General features: G+C 42.1%; 1 protein-coding gene across 4 annotated transcripts in view; it reads right to left on the bottom strand.

Moving 5' to 3' along the window:
* The window catches only part of LOC139597541 (A-type potassium channel modulatory protein KCNIP1), a 176,198-nt gene that overhangs the window by 21,365 nt on the left and 137,275 nt on the right, over nucleotides 1-17,558 (bottom strand). Inside the window, exon 3 of one of the 4 annotated variants that reach the window (XM_071442971.1) lies at nucleotides 11,769-11,886. The exons of the other annotated variants lie outside the window; for them this stretch is intronic. The gene's annotated coding sequence lies outside the window, so the exon portion shown is untranslated. The remainder of the gene's footprint in view (nucleotides 1-11,768; nucleotides 11,887-17,558) is intronic. 4 annotated transcript variants of the gene reach the window in all.

Raw genomic sequence — 17,558 nt, 5'->3', positions numbered from 1 at the left:
AGAATCACCTGTGGTAATCTTACTCCACTGTAGGCCCAGGTTAAAATAATCACTTACTTAAGTTTGTATTTTTTGTGCAAAATAGCAGCTGTATTTGCTTAGCCCATAGGATATGCACATTTCCTTTCCTAACGGAAACCAAACAGTGACTTCACTTTACGAAGAAAAATAATCTTGACACACTTGGAAGTACATGCATATTTTAGATTGTTGCTAATGAAAGAGGCTTTTTTCATTTCACTGTTCCTTGCTCAAGAGCAGAGTGTGAATTTTCCTTAAGGAAAATCAGTGTTTAAATAGAATACACTTTAGAAGTTAGTTAATGATGCTTGCTTTATTCATCCTTTTATATTTGCTCCAATTTTACCTTTTGTTATCTTTATTTTGGGCGAAGTTCCACACTCAAAGTGCCTGCAAATGGCCCTGCATTTCAGACAGCGGTTTGCATTGGAAGGGACCTTAAAGATCATCTAGTTCCAACCCCCTGCCACAGGCCGGGACACCTTCCACCAACCCAAAGCCAATTTGTGCTCCATAAAACAATGGTGTGTTATTCCCCAGCTGCTGCCTCGGCTCTGGGACTGAGCAGCCACCATCCTGAGCCTGCCCATCCTTGCTGATGCCTGCAGCTGCCCCTGTACCTCCCGACCGTGCCCCGGGCTGGTTTGCTCGGCCACACGCTCTGGGGAAACAATCACCGAACAGCACCTAACATCTTCCTCAGGTGCAATCCTGCAGCATTTCCAGCCCATGTCCTGCCAAATGCACAACATTGAAGCCTCATACAGGTGCTGGCTGGCCAAGGACAATGCAGAGCCTAAAACAGTTTAAAGGGTGTAAACGATGACTTTAATAAAGATGTAAATGACACTGTCCCCTGCATCTGAAGGCTGCAAGGTGAAAATGCAGAACACCAGTCTCCATGGTTCATGGGAGGACTTTGAAAACAAGTTGCTTATAATAAATTCACTTTTTGTTAAGGAAAAGAGTCAAGGCATAAAGTGCAGTTAATGTGCCCAGTGTTAATTGTAAAACTGACAGGCGTTAGATAAAATGCGTAATTTTACAAATACAGCTGAAGGGGATTAAATTATGTGCAAGAATTATTAGACTGCATCTTACTTTTATTAAAAAGAAAAAGCTATATTTTAGGAGCAAGGACCTGAAGAAAAAAATTAACTCTAGTTTACCCGCATTATACTTGAAATTCATCTCCAGACAGAATGTGCTCTTGGGCAGGTCGTGCAGAAAACAGGTCTTCCCCGTGGGAGATCAATTGCAAATATTTGGAAATTTCACGAGGAAAAATAACTCAAGGCCTGAGTGTTGAAGTGCTCATTGGGGCAGGAGCTGGGCGAGAGCTTTGGGGTGTCCCTGGGACCCTGAGCCTCCCGATGCCCGGACCCGCTGTCCGGCAGCTCATTCCTGGGCTGTGCCATGTGCTCACCCCGGGCACTGTCCCAGCCTTGAGGGGACACGCGCCTGGCACATCCCGCACACCCCCGCAGCCACACAGGGACAGGAGCACCAGCTCCCACTCAGCTGTGATCCCGAAAAAGGGGTAAGGAAAATCTGCTCATGGCAAACAGCAGTTAAAAAATGGAACAGAGGTACCTACTGATGTATCAAATAGTAAACACAAATAAAGTTGATCACCCATTATTATTATTTAAAATAATTATTAACATTATATTGCCTGGCTGGAGAGATCAGTTTCCAAAAGGGACTCTCTCCAGGCAATAAACCAAAAAGAGAGTGTTGTCTCCTTATCCAGTCCCTTTTTTCTGATAAGACTTTTTGACTCCTTCATGTCTATTTTGAGTTAGATTTGATGGCCCTTGCGGGTCTCTTCCAAGCCAGAATATTCTGTGATTTTCACCACTAAACCAGCAACATCAAATTATTTTCACAAACAGCCAAGCTTAGCAGGCTGTTTCTGCCTGTGTGAACCTGCAACACCACCACTTGCTAAGAGAAGATACCTGAATACCCAACAGTGTATAAAATTCTAAGATAAAAACAGCTAATAATAAGAAATATAATTAGTAAAAAATAGACTTTTTTAGATTTCTTGCCTAATCCTTACAATGATCTGTTCACAAGGTATAAATACTGTCCTCTGCCTCTCCTTTAATTAGTTTCACAGCTGTATACAGGGATGCAAAATCAATATTATTCTCCAAAAAGGGGGGCACCAGAATTTTGAGTTACCTCCCAAATGTTTTTTTGGCACACAGCTAAGATCAGGTACCATGGCTTCAACATGAAATATACAGTGTCAAATTTGAATTCAGACGTTTTGCAGACACTGTATGAAGTTCACCTGTCAGTAGAACTGGTTTTGTTGTGACCATTCCCAGAGGAGGAGACTGCAACATGTCCTTGCAGTACACACAAAGGATATGCAGGCAGGAGCCACTGGCCTTAAACTGGTTTCCCCAGGTGGGAAATGCAGGTTGAGCTGGAACCAAGGCAGGATTATGATTCCAAAGCAGCAAGGGAAAAAAAAACCCCATGATGCATCAAACATTGATGCTTTTTTAGAAGAACTATCAGAAACTCTTCAGAGCACACTTCATTAAATAGTTGTAAGAGACTTCTGAATTATGAATTAGGTAAGTAAAACTATTTTTTTTTCCTTTTATGGAATAGGTAATTTATCAAAAAAACCTCTGATGAGCCCAGAAAATGCATTACAAATGAACTTATTATCTCTGTGAATTATTGTTGTCAATGGTTTTTTTTTGTCACTAAAAAGCAAATCAGACACTTCCAAGTCCTTGATTTATGACTGCATCAACTTCCATTTAGACTGGTTTGCTCTAGGTTTGAGTTAGGAAATGGGTTTTGGAAGAACAATTATCAATGAATATATATATAATAGAGTGAAATCAAGCAATCAAAAATATTAATTAGTTCAGTGCCTAATTCAAGTACCTTTTATCCCTGAGTTATCATGGGGAAAATAGACCTGTGTATTTACATTCATGCAGGTTTTAACTACAATGTAAAACCTAAGGGTTTTCCCCCTCCTTAGAGGCACCTTTTTTAAACAGGCAGGATTACACACACTTGGCACTGGCTGCAGACTTGACAAGAGAACATAGAAAAACATTCAGAAAAAGGTGAACAGGTACAGAGTTTGGCACAGAGAAGGTGAACAGGTATCAGTTTGGCACAAACACAAATTAAACCACATAAACTTCTTGTAAGTGTACTTGTACTCTCAACCATGTACAGTGTTTAAGGGCACAATTGCAGTGGAACACAAAACTGTAGCCTCCCCTGAGATTTTAGTTTGTATTGGGACTTTTCACCTGGAGACAGAGAACTTATGCCTCTAAGTGGGTGTGCATTCCCTTTCCACTGAGGGCCTGGCCTGTGCCCTTCCCAAGGCACCCTGAGCGGGGGGACACCAAGCGCGTATCTGGGGAGATGCAGGAGCATCCTGTAGGAGCAACCTGTCCCCAAGTGGGGACAGCCAGAGCACTCTTTGAAATTTTATTCCTTGCAAATGTTCACATGACTGTGATAGATCCTGAAGCCATCTCCCCCTTGCACCATGTTTGTGGTCAGTTTGTCAAAGTCTACTGACAGCACAGCAGTTCTTTGCCGCTTTCTCTCTCTCAAGTTACCCAGTTACATAAAATTTTACTTCTTCACTGGGGAATTATTCAGCAAATGAGCAGAGCTGTAATACATCCATGCTCATAACCTAAACTGGAATTCTGCACAACACCAATTTCATGCTAATAAACTTTAAAAAACAATTAGCTGTTTTTACTACTTTGACCTTAAATGTCAATTTATGATCAGTTTGTTTGGAATTTGTTGTTGTTGTTTTTTAAATGAAGCTGCAGTTAGGATTTTTAAAACAGAAATATTTATTTTCCCAAGTGTAAACATGTGGGTTTGCTCATTTATTAAGGAAATTTGTGTGTGTGTTAGCATACATTCCTGTCCCAGATTGCAAGGCAAGATGTATTCTATTTGCCATCTGTATGGCAGTTGTCTTCTGTTAAATGGGCAGTTTCCTTTATCTCTTCTACACCCAATCCTTTCTGGGGGGGGGGGGGGAACATCTGCTGATAATGTGATAATGGGCCATTGAATGTCACTGCATGGCTGATAAGAACTACAGCATCCCACTGGGAGATGCTCCAGTCAGAGGGAGGAGCCAAGCATTGCTACCCAGATATAACCTGGAGATTCTGGAACACCAGCATGGCTTTTCTCTACTGAATTTCCCGGAGGAATAGCTGCCTCTTCCACTAGATCTTCAGAGGAAGACTACACCTTTCTACAGGATCCTTGCTCCAAGAGAACCATACCAGGACTGCAGCCACAATTCCAATTGGACCGCTACCAGCACCCTGTCCAACAGGGCGTCAGGTTGTGTTCTGATTCTGTCAGTGTTGTTTTGGATTACTGCATTGTTTATTTTATCTTTTTTATTTTCTTTCCTAATAAAGAACTGTTATTTCCTGCTCCCATATTTTTGCCTGAGAGCCCCTTAATTTAAAATTTATAGAAATTCAGAGGGAGGGGGTTTACATTTTCCATTTCGGGGGAGGCTTCTGCCTTCCTTAGCAGACACCTGTCTTTCCAAACCAAGACAACTCCCTTTCAGAAACAGCAGTGTATGAAACAGAACTTGCCACAGAAATATAAAGCAACAGTGGCAGTGTGAATGTGGAAGCAATTTTCCTCTTAGAACAGGTGGACCACTGCATTATGGCAATTCACCTGTGTAAAGACTAGAAAAAGAACAAATTGGTTTGGTCCAGTCAGAATTGAGGACAGAAACACCACCATAAATGAGCACTCTGCATATCCCAGCCAAATGAGCTACTACTTCCCAGAAGATCACTTTTCCCACTTCACAGAACTGTTCAAGTTGAACAGATTGCTCCAAAATGTGAAGCATAATTAAGCAGAACACAAGTACCAATTAAGCTCTATTTGCACAGAAGAAACTGCAAAAAAAGTATCATTCCAATACAGATTCAGATGTTTCAGTAAGAGAAAATGTCCTTAAATGTGTGTGGTGCTGTGAACAAGCTCTCTGCTGACACATGGTGCATGCCCGGTGGGCTGGGGACAGCTCAGGGCCGCCCGCCGGGCACAGACTGCTCTGGAGATGTGCTTATATGGACAGCACCCTCACTTCGGGCATTTCAATGGATCCTGATCTCAGGCAAGCAACAGTGCCTGGATGTCTTCATAAAAACATTTATGTCCCAGTTTTTGGTTGCCAAGAGGCAGAACCAGAAGGGAGGCTTCAGGACATTAAGATAAAAGGACAGTGCCTGAACCCCACTACTGCCGATGTTCCTTTAAGTACAGACTACGTACTTCTTCCTGACTCAGATAAAACTGCTTTTGGTACCTGTACTCAGATTCTCCTCCCACATATTGTTTTGAATGCAGAATAACTCAGGTACTGATACATACACAAACAACTGCTGCCCAGCGTGAGAGCATTTGCTTGCTGAAACTTTTCATCCAAATAAATGTCAGTTCCTGATGGCAATTAAAAAAAATAGAAAACATTATCCAATACACTATATTCTTTGGCATTAGTAAAATTCTAGTGTAAAAGCAGCAAGTTGTTTCAAGATTTCCAACAGTTTCTTACAAGGAATTCCTTTTCTCTTTCCCGAGGGCCATACCTAGCTTGTGGTGATGTTTCAGCCAACTGCTTCCCCATCCTTCACCCCTGGGGTTATTCCCTCAGGAAGGGAGTGAGTGGTCAGAGGGGCATGAATCGTTCGCCTGTCCTGTACACTCTGATATCAGCATTGTTGTTGTTACTGTTTGTTTTCTTATTTCATTGCTATTTCTAGTGAACTGTTATTATCTCAACCCATTATCTTTACCTTTCTGTCTTCAGTTCTCTTCTCCATCCCACTGGAGGGGGAGAGAGAAAGCGAATGAGGGGCACATGGTCTGAGGTGTTTCACTGGCAGCATCAGAGCAGGGGTGAAACTGAGACCTCCCTGAACTCCTGTGGCAAGAGCCAAATCACCAGCTAGCTGCTCCAGCCAGGCAGCAAAGCAAACAGGCAGGGAGCTGAAAGCCCAGCAGACAAGACAGAAGAGTTTCAGGAAACAGTAGCTTAACAATTTCCTAAACTTGGCCCAGTTAGTGGTGCTGGGAACCTTACAACTTTGTTCCTGTGGCAGAAGGTTATTTGGGACAAGCACAGAACTTCCTTCAATTTTTCTCTGTCCTTATTCTGCTTCTCCTGGAAGGCCAATAGGGACAACCACTGTAAGACACTTTACTAGGATGTAAATGCAACCAACTACACACTTGGTGAGTTGCTGTGAAGCCAAAATATTTAGTTATTTAAAACTTTACCATTCTCTGGATTAGAAGATTTAGATTCTACTATTCTATCTAAGGATCTTTCTGCTTCCAAAACTCAGTAATTCTCAAACTAGGAAAGGAAGGCCATGAGGTTTAGATCTTCCCAGGCTGGGCTCCGGCTTTGATCAGTCTCCTAAAAGCGCTGTCAAATTCAGAGATCTGGTCTGTTTTCGAAATACCACCAACAGAGAGTGATTTGAGACTAATAAACACTGGAAGTGTTCTGGCTTACAATGTTTGAGGACTTCTGTGGGCAGAAAACAAATACACAATTAGGAACATGACCAATGCCAGAACGCAGCTTATTAAATTTTCATGCTGACTCTGATTACTTTCATTTAGCAGCACAGATGTTAAACCAGAACGAGGAGACGGAGTGCCCATGAGTACTGGGAAATGGCTGGCAATACGAGCAAGGTTTGGAAAAGAGTCATTACAGCAGATGTTGCACACGTGCGCTGATCGCTCTTACAAGTCAGTTGATTTTAAAGAAGCCACAAAAACATTTGACTATATTAGATTTCATAATTCTCATTGTTTCATTCTGTTTTAAGGAAGTCATGTAGCAGGTCTAATGCAATCCATAGGACTGTCATGGTTTGGAATGGGAGGAAATTCAGGGAAGCGATGCAAAGTTTTTTTGTGTAACTGACAGTCTGTTGAACCACTGAGAAGCTGGACATGCCTCTGTGAAAGACGCATATTAAAGACAAAAAAAGCCTGGAACTCTCTTTTCTGGTCGGCAAAGAGGTAACAGGCCCCAGCCCCGGCCCACGTCTTGGCCAGGCCGGGCTGGGCGGTCCTGCTGTGCCCCTTCCCCCTCCCCAGGCCGTCCGCCGCCCCCCATCGGCCCCGTTCTGGCCAGGCTGGGCCCCAGCAGCTGCCGGGCAGGAATGGCGGGGGAGGCTGCGGAGCCCTGGCCGGAGCAGGGCTGGCCGCGGCTCTGAAGATCTTGGCGTCAGATGCCCTTCCTCCAGCGCGGCTGAGACCAGAGGCAGCCCTGCATCCTGCAGCCCATGCATTGTGGCCCTGCGGCTGGAAGTGAACGCGGAGAAAACCAAAGATCAACCATGAGATCGATCCTGACACAGCCCAGCCGCAGCTCCCACCACGAGTTACCGGCGTCAGGTATGCCCCAGGCGTGATGTTAACCCTTTCAGTGCTTCAGTCCTCACATGAGTCAGAGAAAAGAACAAGATGCAAGCATGTAAAGGAACAACATGAAAACATGTTTGTGGGGTTAGTGAGGAAGAAGTTAAGTCTCAGATGGGAGGGAGGAGAAGATGCCTTGATCTTCGGGCTGAAATCCTCTTGTAAGCTATGGAGAAAAGACTTTTTTTTCCCCCCCTATAACGCATGAAACTATGGGGAGATGAAAGTGTTCAAACTGATACCGAGCAAAGGCCTCCATGTTAAAGTAAGCTGATGTTGAAGTAGATGTGATCCGATAAGCAGTTTGAACCGAGAAAGAGAGAAGGGTGCCTTCTCACATGCCCTCAGGAGAAGATTTCTGTTCCCAGGGATGAAGATTATTTTAGAGATAGATAAAGAGAACTTTTGTCTTTGAACAGCTCATCTTTAAAACAATACCCCATAAGTCAACATGGCCCATCAACAAGCTGTGGGAAGGCTTGTGGAAATGAGAAGGATTTCATGATGGCAGTTCCCCAGGCAGCTGCTAGTCCTGACAAAATTTAGAGCCATGAGAGAACTGTTTTTTTTCTCTTGTGGAGAAGTCTCCATAACTTTAACAAGAAGTACTTCTTTCCTTAAGTGAACTGAAGAAAGACTATTTTAGAGGTGGTAAACTGACTGGAAATTTTAGGTTTGGTTTCTTAACATTGTTAGTGGAAAAGAAAATGTTGTGTGGGGAGAGGAGAAGTCTTCTGAAGGACTTGTTTTGATTCTCACTACTTTTTTTCTTTTAGTCACTATTAATAAAATTTTCTTTTTACCCTCGTAAAGTTTTAAGCCTGCTTTGCCTTTCTCCTAATCCTATCTCACAGCAGAAAGCGAGTGCTTTGGTGATTGGCCAACACTGAAGCCCACCACACTCCTTAATGCATTGACTGGGAAATTTTAAAATTGGGGAAATCTTAAATTGGTGAACCAAAACCACTACAAGAAGGAAATCTGCCAAAGACCAAGAGGCACAAGGAACAGGTTGAGATGAATGTGCCATCATGGGTAAGCTCATCTCAGAGCTGAACATTGCACAGAAGAGCCCTTTGGCTCTTTCTCTTTTGCTCTGGGCTCTGACATCTGCATGGGGACCACCAAAGAGAAAAGGCAACCAAGACCCACAACCCGTGATGGGAACTTCTGGTCTAGGATCAACCTAGGGAAGCCTGACCAGGTGCAGGTGCACAGTCCTATTTATTTTAGGGAGGAAGAAATACTTAGCAAGAAATATTTTAAATGGTGCATGTGAAGATAAAGAAGAAAAATTTCCTTTTCAGAATGCTTCAGATTTCATCTTGCAATGTCAATACTCCTTTTATTCATCTACATAAAATTTAATTAAGTTTTGGCCTAGTCCCAGAATAATAGGACAATGGAGAGCTAGAGCACTGGACATGCAGACACACAAAAGCAGTCTCTGTGAGCTGCCAGTCCTGCCCTGGCACCTGGGAGCCCTCAAGCCCTCACTCCTGCCCTGGGGTAGCAGGAGCAGTCCTGAGGTGTGGGCACAGGGCACTCCTGCCCCTCTGGCCCTAGGACAGGTCTGGCAGCTTCACCTTCACTACAGGACCTTTTGTGCCTAAACCTGTGAGAAATGATGCTCACTTTCAAAATTTCAAAGGTTTATTAAACTTTGACAAAATACAACAAAGGACCATGGAACTAAACCACTATGTGCTCACCCACAAAATGCATGCTCTGCCTTTTAAACCTATGGTGTTGCGCTAGGTAATTCTAACCCCTCCCAAAGTCTTCCAGTTAACTCTTCTCTGCCGTCCATCGGTGGAGACTGCTTCCTTGCAACTTCATTGGAGGTCAGGTGTTGCCATGCCTGCCCTCCCCCAAATGCCCCATGCAAGGGGCACAGGTACACGCCCTCCCTCCACATGTCCTGACTACCATGGTCGTCCCTTGGCAACTGTACAGGGGGAAAGGGGACTATGGAGAGAACAGAGGACATTCAAACAACAAATCACAATAACATAACTATCCAGCAATAAAACTTCTTAGCATACACATAATATTCATCCCTTAATTGCGAGAGCCAACCATCACATTACTAATCTATAACAAACCCCAGTGCTGTCAGGTGCACTCAGCTCCAGCAGCCCTTCGCACCAGGTGTGGTGACAGACCCCACCACTGCCACTGCCACTGCCACAGCCACCTATGGGCACACAGCTGCAGCAGGGAGCCAGGGACTGCCAGCACTCTTGTCAGGAAGGGTGGTACACATAAAATGGACAAATTAAATGTTTTACTCTTTCAACTGTGTGAAACTTCCTTTTAAGAGAGAAAGAATTAATTTAGGACTTAATTAAGATACATTAAGGATAATTAGGACTTAATTAAGATACATTTGGATATGCATCCTCACTTCAAGGTTCCCATGTGTGGGTTTAAGAATTGCAGAAGAGGGCTTAATGTTCATTATATTCCATTTATATCAACTATTTATATAGCTATCCCTTTCCATAAGCACGTCTAACTCAATTCCTTCAAGAAAAGCAGCCTTATCCTGAAATTCTTGAGGATCCTCTTCAGTCAAAAGAAATCTCTCCCCCTAGAAACATAAATTTATCAAGTCAAGTGAAATTATTCCAGATTTCAAAACATGATACTTTCAAATAGCTTTCTTGCAGTTCTTGAATGTTTCTGAAAACACAGAGACAACCATGAAAGCACAGGCAGGTCTGTATCTAGACGAGTGATGCTTCATGTCCATGAGAATGTGTTCAGCATCAATAGGAGAAGGTGGAGCGCAACTCTCATTTTAAGACTTACTAGTAACTGTGTCCATGATACTTTGGCAAATCAGTGTAAAAGATGAGCAATTTTTAAGATTTCACCAGAGTGAAGCCATCTCAGACACTGCCCTGGGGTTGGTGGAAGGACGTGTCTTCAAAACCCTGATGGTCTTTTCCAGAGTTCACACAGTCAGCTTCAGGTCACACACTTCTCATTCCTTCCCCTCAGTGCCCCCTTTCCATCCCTCCCTCCTCCTGCAGGGAGACGAGAATCTCCTGCCCTTGCTGGACTTGCTACTGTGTTCACCTGCTCTCAGGACACTGAGGCTGTCACTGCTCACAGGAGCTCACTGCAGCAATGGGAACAGAAACCATAGCTGGCTGCTCCTCGCAGGCCAAATGAAAAATTACTAAATACATCTGTCTGCAAGATTCCAAACACCTTTTGTGTAATGATGATCTAAGTTATCTTTAATGGTGCAAGCAAAAAAACCTATTTTTTAACCTGGCCATACCTCTTTAAAGTGAATGCTGTTTTCACACTATTTAACTTCTATAATTTAAACATGCATGTCAAGTGGGAAAAAAAACTCCACACTTATTTTCCTTTCTGCTGCAATAAGGAACCACATCTATTTCATATAAAATTTACCACCATTATTTATTAGCAGGCAGAAAAGCTTCTGGGTATAATAAAAATTTGGTACATAAAGCTGAAGCTTGCCTGAGGAGAGGGGGAATTAACTGTAATAAAACTCATTTAAAGAGCCTCATAGTATCACTTCAGAAATAAGAAAAAGAAGGGAGAAGCAAGAAGAAAAAGAAAGATTTTTTTGGTAAACCACAAAATAATTTCTGTTCTTTCTGCTAAATTCTCATATGAAATGACAAGTTTTCCTGTCATGGCTACATTTAAGAGTATACATGGAAGGAATATTTTCTTTTCCACATTTGCTAACATTTTATCTCTTGACAGACAACAGTGATGTCTGATAATTTCTTCCTGAGTATCAGATTATTACATTCTGATTTTAGAGACTTTTTGATAGCCACCGCACACAAGGAAGGGTCAGCTCTTTAAGCACACCCAACCTTGTGGTTACATGTTGAGGCCAGCTTGCACAGCTTCACTCAGGAAAATAATTCCAGAAACACCTAGAAATGCATTTGTAACGCAATGGCAGGACTGAAGAGACAAAAGACAGAACTCAGGGAGACGTTCAGGACTTGTGTATTCCAGACTGCACATGGGGACATCGCTCTTGCCTGGCTGAGCGAAGCAGGCAGGGATGCCAATTTCTTTAGTAAGGTATTATCCTTACCGTGTGCATTTTCTATTAGATATTGGCTGTATTTCCCACGATTTGAAAGAAAAAGAAACAATCTTCCTGTGAAAATGAAATCCCTTCAGATTATACTTCAGAATTCTCTTTCAGTCTTCAGGAGGTTGGGTTGGTTTTTTATTACCTTGTTTTGGAAACACTCTCTTCTAAACAAAGTAACCTTCATGGAACTGATGTACAATGTTGCCTGAATCGCTCATCATCCAACAGCTCCTCCTTTCCAAAGTACATCAGAGGAAAGTCTTGTAAGGGAAGAGACAATAAACAGTAAGAGAACAGAAAGGTACTCATCAGGTATAGAGAGTTTGATCTGTAACAATCGATCACAGACACTCTAACATCTATCAAGCAGCCTGACAGCTGATTCAAGAGCATCGGGGGATCTCTACCCTCCACAGCCAACACTTCCATGGTTATTAATGAAGAATAACTTTGACAGCTACAAGCTCTACAAGGACAAACTCAGCTTCAGTGATGCTGCCATTCAGTTTAGAAAATGTTGAGCATGTATTTTTCTTGAATCATTTTTTCCTTAAAACCAAGCCCTGCCTCGCAGGTACTAAACCTTGCACCCTTCTCCCCTCTAGCTGCCTGATGCCTCTACCCCTGCTGCAGCTGGATGAGATGTGGATCCCCATGGACAAAGGCAGCACCCAGCACCACATCCTGGCTCAGGGAGCTGCACTTCTGACATGCACGGCCACCCACAGCCCGAGAGTGTGCAAGGTGGATTTTAGGCAGCAGTTACAGTCCACAGTCTCTCCTGCAGCTCTAGAAAATGGGTAAAGCATAAGCTCCTCCTCTTTCAGAAATATGTTAGATCAGTTTATCATCAGTGCATTTTATCTTGGAAAAAAACTGAAGCCAAACAAAAATTATTGCAAAAAATAAAACTGAGGATTTCCATCAAGCTTTATACAGTTCAATTATTTTTATTTTAAAACAGTCTACAGAATATTAAGTGCTTCCTGCAACCTTCTTCCTAGCAGATAAAGTGATGCATATAGGGAGGACGTCTGAAGGGATAGAGACAAGATGCAAGGGAAGAAGCATATCCAGGTACAAAACTCACGTACTGTTGCATTTTTATATACATGGAAAATTACCAGAAGCACAACAATCATGGAATATGGTGTGGGTTATGTTAGAAATTTTGCTGTGATATATTGGTATATTCTTTTTGCACATCTACCATGTTATTTTAAGAAAGGCCCATTTTAAGTTGTGCTTAATAAAATACCTAATCAAGATAGTTATCTAGCTGTTGCATCACTATTACAAAAGGTTTGCACTTTTCAAACCATTAACAAACTTCTAAGTTAACTTAGCACCCGAGTCCTTCAAACACTGATGCATAAAGCACAATAAGCAGTTCTACTTCACACACTAGTGCACTTTTTATCTTCCCCTCAGCACTCTGCCCATCCCACTAAAAATACATCCCTTTCTTCTCGTGGCCATTTTCTCCAGAATTTCAAGGAGGGCACTTCTGTACTTCAAGTCATGATCACTCCCATACCAGCAATTAAAGAACATGACCTGGGGAAGTGTGGGGGAGGGCATTGCCAAAGTCAGTCAGATGACACCCCCTACTTTCAAATTCCTTACAGAGCATTAGTATCTCACTGTAATCAACCCAAAGCAAGGGGTCTGAGGTAGCTGTTCCTGCCCTGCCATGTGCTGCCTGTGGGGAGCTGACACTGCACCAAGAGCAAGAAGGGAACAGTTCCTCAACCAGAACCTCTGTAAGACAATCCTAAATATGAGGCTGTGTGGAATGTGTCCCATGATATTCTCATCCTGTTTTTGTTCCTAGCTTCGCAGGACTGGTGATCACTGTGTTTTCCCTACCTTTAGGGAACTGGGAGACCAAAGACTGACCCTTCTATTTTATCCTGTAAGGGAGAAACAGCTAAAAGAGAGGGAGGGATACAGGACTATGTAATTTTTTTCACCTTTCACTTCACTTTTTGGGAAGTACTGAAACAACCAATGATGCATGGTCACTGGATGGCCAGAACTGCTGGAGAACATTTGTCAGAATGCATCCTTGTGCAGAGGAGAGAAACAGAATGCATTACATCTCCATCCCAATCCTTTTTGGCCCTGTCTCACATATCATTCACTCCTGGAAGCTGGGGAAAAGAATGGTCTATGAAAGGGCTGTGAGTCAGATGGAAACTGACTTGACAGCTGGGAAGAATTGAGAAAAGGCCTGAAGATTCCTACTGATGGATTTCAATAAAGACAGATGCAAAGGGCTACAAGTCTGACAACAGAGCAAAGCACACAGGTACAGCTGGAGATCTGCACACGATCCTGGGTCAGGAGCTGAACAAAAATGACTAGTCTCAAGAGGCTGCAAAGACAGCAAGGACTTGCCCAAAAGTACTCAGAAGAACAGGCTTTTCCAGCTATTTTTTTTCTCTGTATGGGGGGTTTTTCATTATTAATATTTTTTATTTAAACAGAACAAAGGAACATGGTTTAAGTAAGCCTGTTCCATCTTCAGAAGAGAACAGTTTTAAAAGAAATATACATAGCCAATTGCAGTTTCTTATTTTAGTATTATTACGCACAACTATGAGAACACAGCTGGAATTTCTAGGTGTTTAATAAGGTTTTTATTTTTAATAAGTAAAAGTAGTGATCATTTCTAGTGAGTATCAAGTTCTGATAAATACTTGCATTGCAATGTAATCATCTACTTTGCCTTTTCCATTGCTGCCACCAGCACATCAAAGAAAACAACTTAATGTCACCTTTAAAGATCTCTGACTTACTGAAATCTGTATTGCATGATATTAACAACCACCCACATTTTATTAATGTTCTAATTTCGCATATAAATCATTTTCAGCACAGGAACAAAGTCAAAAGGGAAAAACGCAATCTTATCTAATAAGTACCGAATAAATATATCTTGGCTTCCAAGTGAACTCTTTTGCAGCCAGAAACACAGATATCCAATAAAAGCTATCCAAATCTGATCAGGTTTATATACTGTGTTCCTACATGTTGTCAGGCAGCCCATGCAATCAGAGCTCTGTGTACCAGTAACTGTGGTCCCTTACAGAGGTAAATGTCACCCTCTCCTGCACCTCCAGGGATGGAGCAGTCACTGACTGCTGACCACCAACAAGCACAGGCAGAGCTGTTCCATGAATACAATGTGAGCTATTTGCTCACTTTTACTCCTCTCACCTTCACACAGACACCTTTCTCACCTGTCATATACTTGACTTTGCTGGGGAAACACTAGGGAGACTCTTCTAGGAAAAAAGTAATTGCTTCAGGAACAGAGAGTGGAATTATAGTAATTAGGTCTGCAAAGGAGGTATAAAAACATTCTTGCAGTAAATGCAAAACAAATGCAATAGCAATGCAAATGCATCAACATTTTACTTGTCACCTATTTTTAAGGTGAGCATTTCTGTTGCCATTATTTGAAATTAGTTGTCATAGTTGGAGATCTTAATTTATTTGTAATTACGTAATTGCAATCCAGTGACATTCTAAGAGTAAACTAAAAGCTCCCACGATATTAATTTTGAAATAAGGAAATCAATCATGTAATAACAAATACATGCTGTTTTACATCTCTTAATATAAATAATTCTTAATTAAGCAATTTTTAGTATTTTTTCCTAATTCTGCAGGAGGATTTCTAGGATTATGTGACAGCATTGATTTTACTGCAGTAGGGTTAAAATTCCATCTGCTTTTCTGGATCCAGTAAAACAGATTCAATATATAAATTTTCTTTACTTTTTTGGAATCTTTTGCCAGCCTGTACTAACCCATATCTTGAAGAAATCCGTATAAAGAAACATAGGTGTTTATGCTAGTATTTTATCCTTGCTATTTCCTTTGGTAGATAAACTTGACACAGTTAATGATCGAAGCAAGAATATAGTCAGTGACTTGGGGGTCCCTTTGTTTTAAAAAATACCTCACTTGCATAACTAGGAAGTTATTTTCTTTAAAAATTCAGTGATACCTACATCCCTTTATAAAAAGATGAACTCTAAAGCAGACTTAGTTGTTAAAACCTGTATGCTTTACATATGGGAAAACCTTTAATACAAAAAAGTTCACTACATTAATTTGAGTTCATTACATTGATTCACTACAAGATGAAGAGAAGACCAAATCTTCCAGCTGGTGAAAACAGAAATATTTATTCTTAGGTTATGTGTCTGGAATGGCAATTGCAGTGAAGTTTTATTTTGTTCACATTCAATCCATCATGTCTTTAATCTGCAAATTACAGTCACAACAAAACTCTTGTAGCCCTATGAAATCATACACCTAATTATCAGTTCTGGTTCCATCATCCCAAGAGGCCCTTTCCTTTTTCAAGTTTGGTACTAATTCATTTTCAATAAAGAGCAAGAACTACCAGTAAGAAAAAATAATTCGGAAAACTTAAATAATACACAAGGCAAAAACCATCACAGCTTCAGATTCTCTCTGGCTAAGGTAATATATCAAAAGCAAACGAAAGTCCTCAATAAAGCATAAATCAGAATTGCCTCTTTGCAGCCTATATGATTCTTAATAAAGATGAAGCCCACACTGAGAATCTGTGCACTGACAGACACCACTTTCCTCCCACAGCCATCTGCTGCCTACACTGGCTACACTCACATGCATTTAAGCACAAGCAAATAGGAGCTGCAAAACTGGAATTCTCTTACCATCTGACAAGTCAATTAGCCCGAGGTAGTGCAAGAGTTTCAGAGAGGAGCACACCACCACCACAATCCCTAAAGTCTGGAGTCCCTCTGACTCGCCTTTAGTCCACATCCTGCAAGGCATCACACGGACACCACTGGTGTGCCTGCAAACAACTGCCAGGCATCAGAAGCTGAGAAATCCTGTTTCAAGCTTTCCTTCCTGCTGCTCAGCTAAGTGCACAGCACATTCCTCTCTCCCCCTCTCTCATTCCCTCTCTTTCCCAACCTCTCCCCCTCCCCTCTCACTTGCCTTTTTTTCGTTTTTTTTTTTTTTGTTTTTTTTTGTTTGTTTGTTTGGTTTTTTGTTTTGTTTTGTTTTTGTTTTTGTTTTTTTTTTTGTTTTGAACATGCAAGCAACTTTTGCATTAAACCATAATCTAAGGTTTTCTTTTCTTTCACCTCAGGGTAATTCTCTCAGGAGTTTGCTCTGCTCCAGAACAATTGAGCACCACGCGGCTAACCTCAGCAACATCTAACAGCTTTTTCTTGTTTTTTTTTAAATGCCTGTGATACCATTTGCATTCGAGATTTTTCTCAGTAATTTTGCCAATGCAGATGCTTTTTGTCAATGCCTCTTCTGTACTGCATAAGAGAATAAGGGAAACTGTAGGAGAGGAAAAGGCTTTCCTTTGCTGAATGCCTCCCCTCACCTACAACATGCTGGGATAAACAAAATCACACTTCCGACATCCATGTGTGCACCCACACCCAGCCCAGGAGCTGCAGAGTAACAGCTCCCCTGGGGTACACAGCTGGACAGCCAGAAGTGCCCTCCAGCATCTCCAATGCAGCCACAATGGGGTGGGCCAGGCTGGCTGAACAAGCTCCCCTTGCAGGAAGCTAAGGCAGAAGAGCAATTCCCACCATTTCATCTCAGTATTTCACCACGCTGCTGGCACTGGGCAGCACTGTGGGCTGCTCACAAGCTGATTCAGTATTTCTCCATTATCAGCAGAGACGAGAAAACAGTTTTGACGCAATATTGCTACACCAGTAAAAGCTGGGGTTTTCAGGCATGCTATTAGACGCTGGTAGTCCCATGCTGGATATTCAGGAGAACTGAGCTCACTGATGCCTTTTATTTTACTGGACTCCAAGGCTGCTACATCCCCACATTCCAGCTCAATCCGGGCAATTAGTAGCTCCCCTTTCCTGCAGTTCCCAGTGAGCAGGGC

This window comes from Agelaius tricolor, unplaced genomic scaffold (assembly GCF_023055355.1).
Source record: "Agelaius tricolor isolate 1412-34295 unplaced genomic scaffold, bAgeTri1.0.p SCAF_18, whole genome shotgun sequence".
In the NCBI taxonomy this organism is placed as follows: domain Eukaryota; kingdom Metazoa; phylum Chordata; class Aves; order Passeriformes; family Icteridae; genus Agelaius; species Agelaius tricolor.
This window is presented reverse-complemented; position numbering and strand designations above follow the sequence as displayed.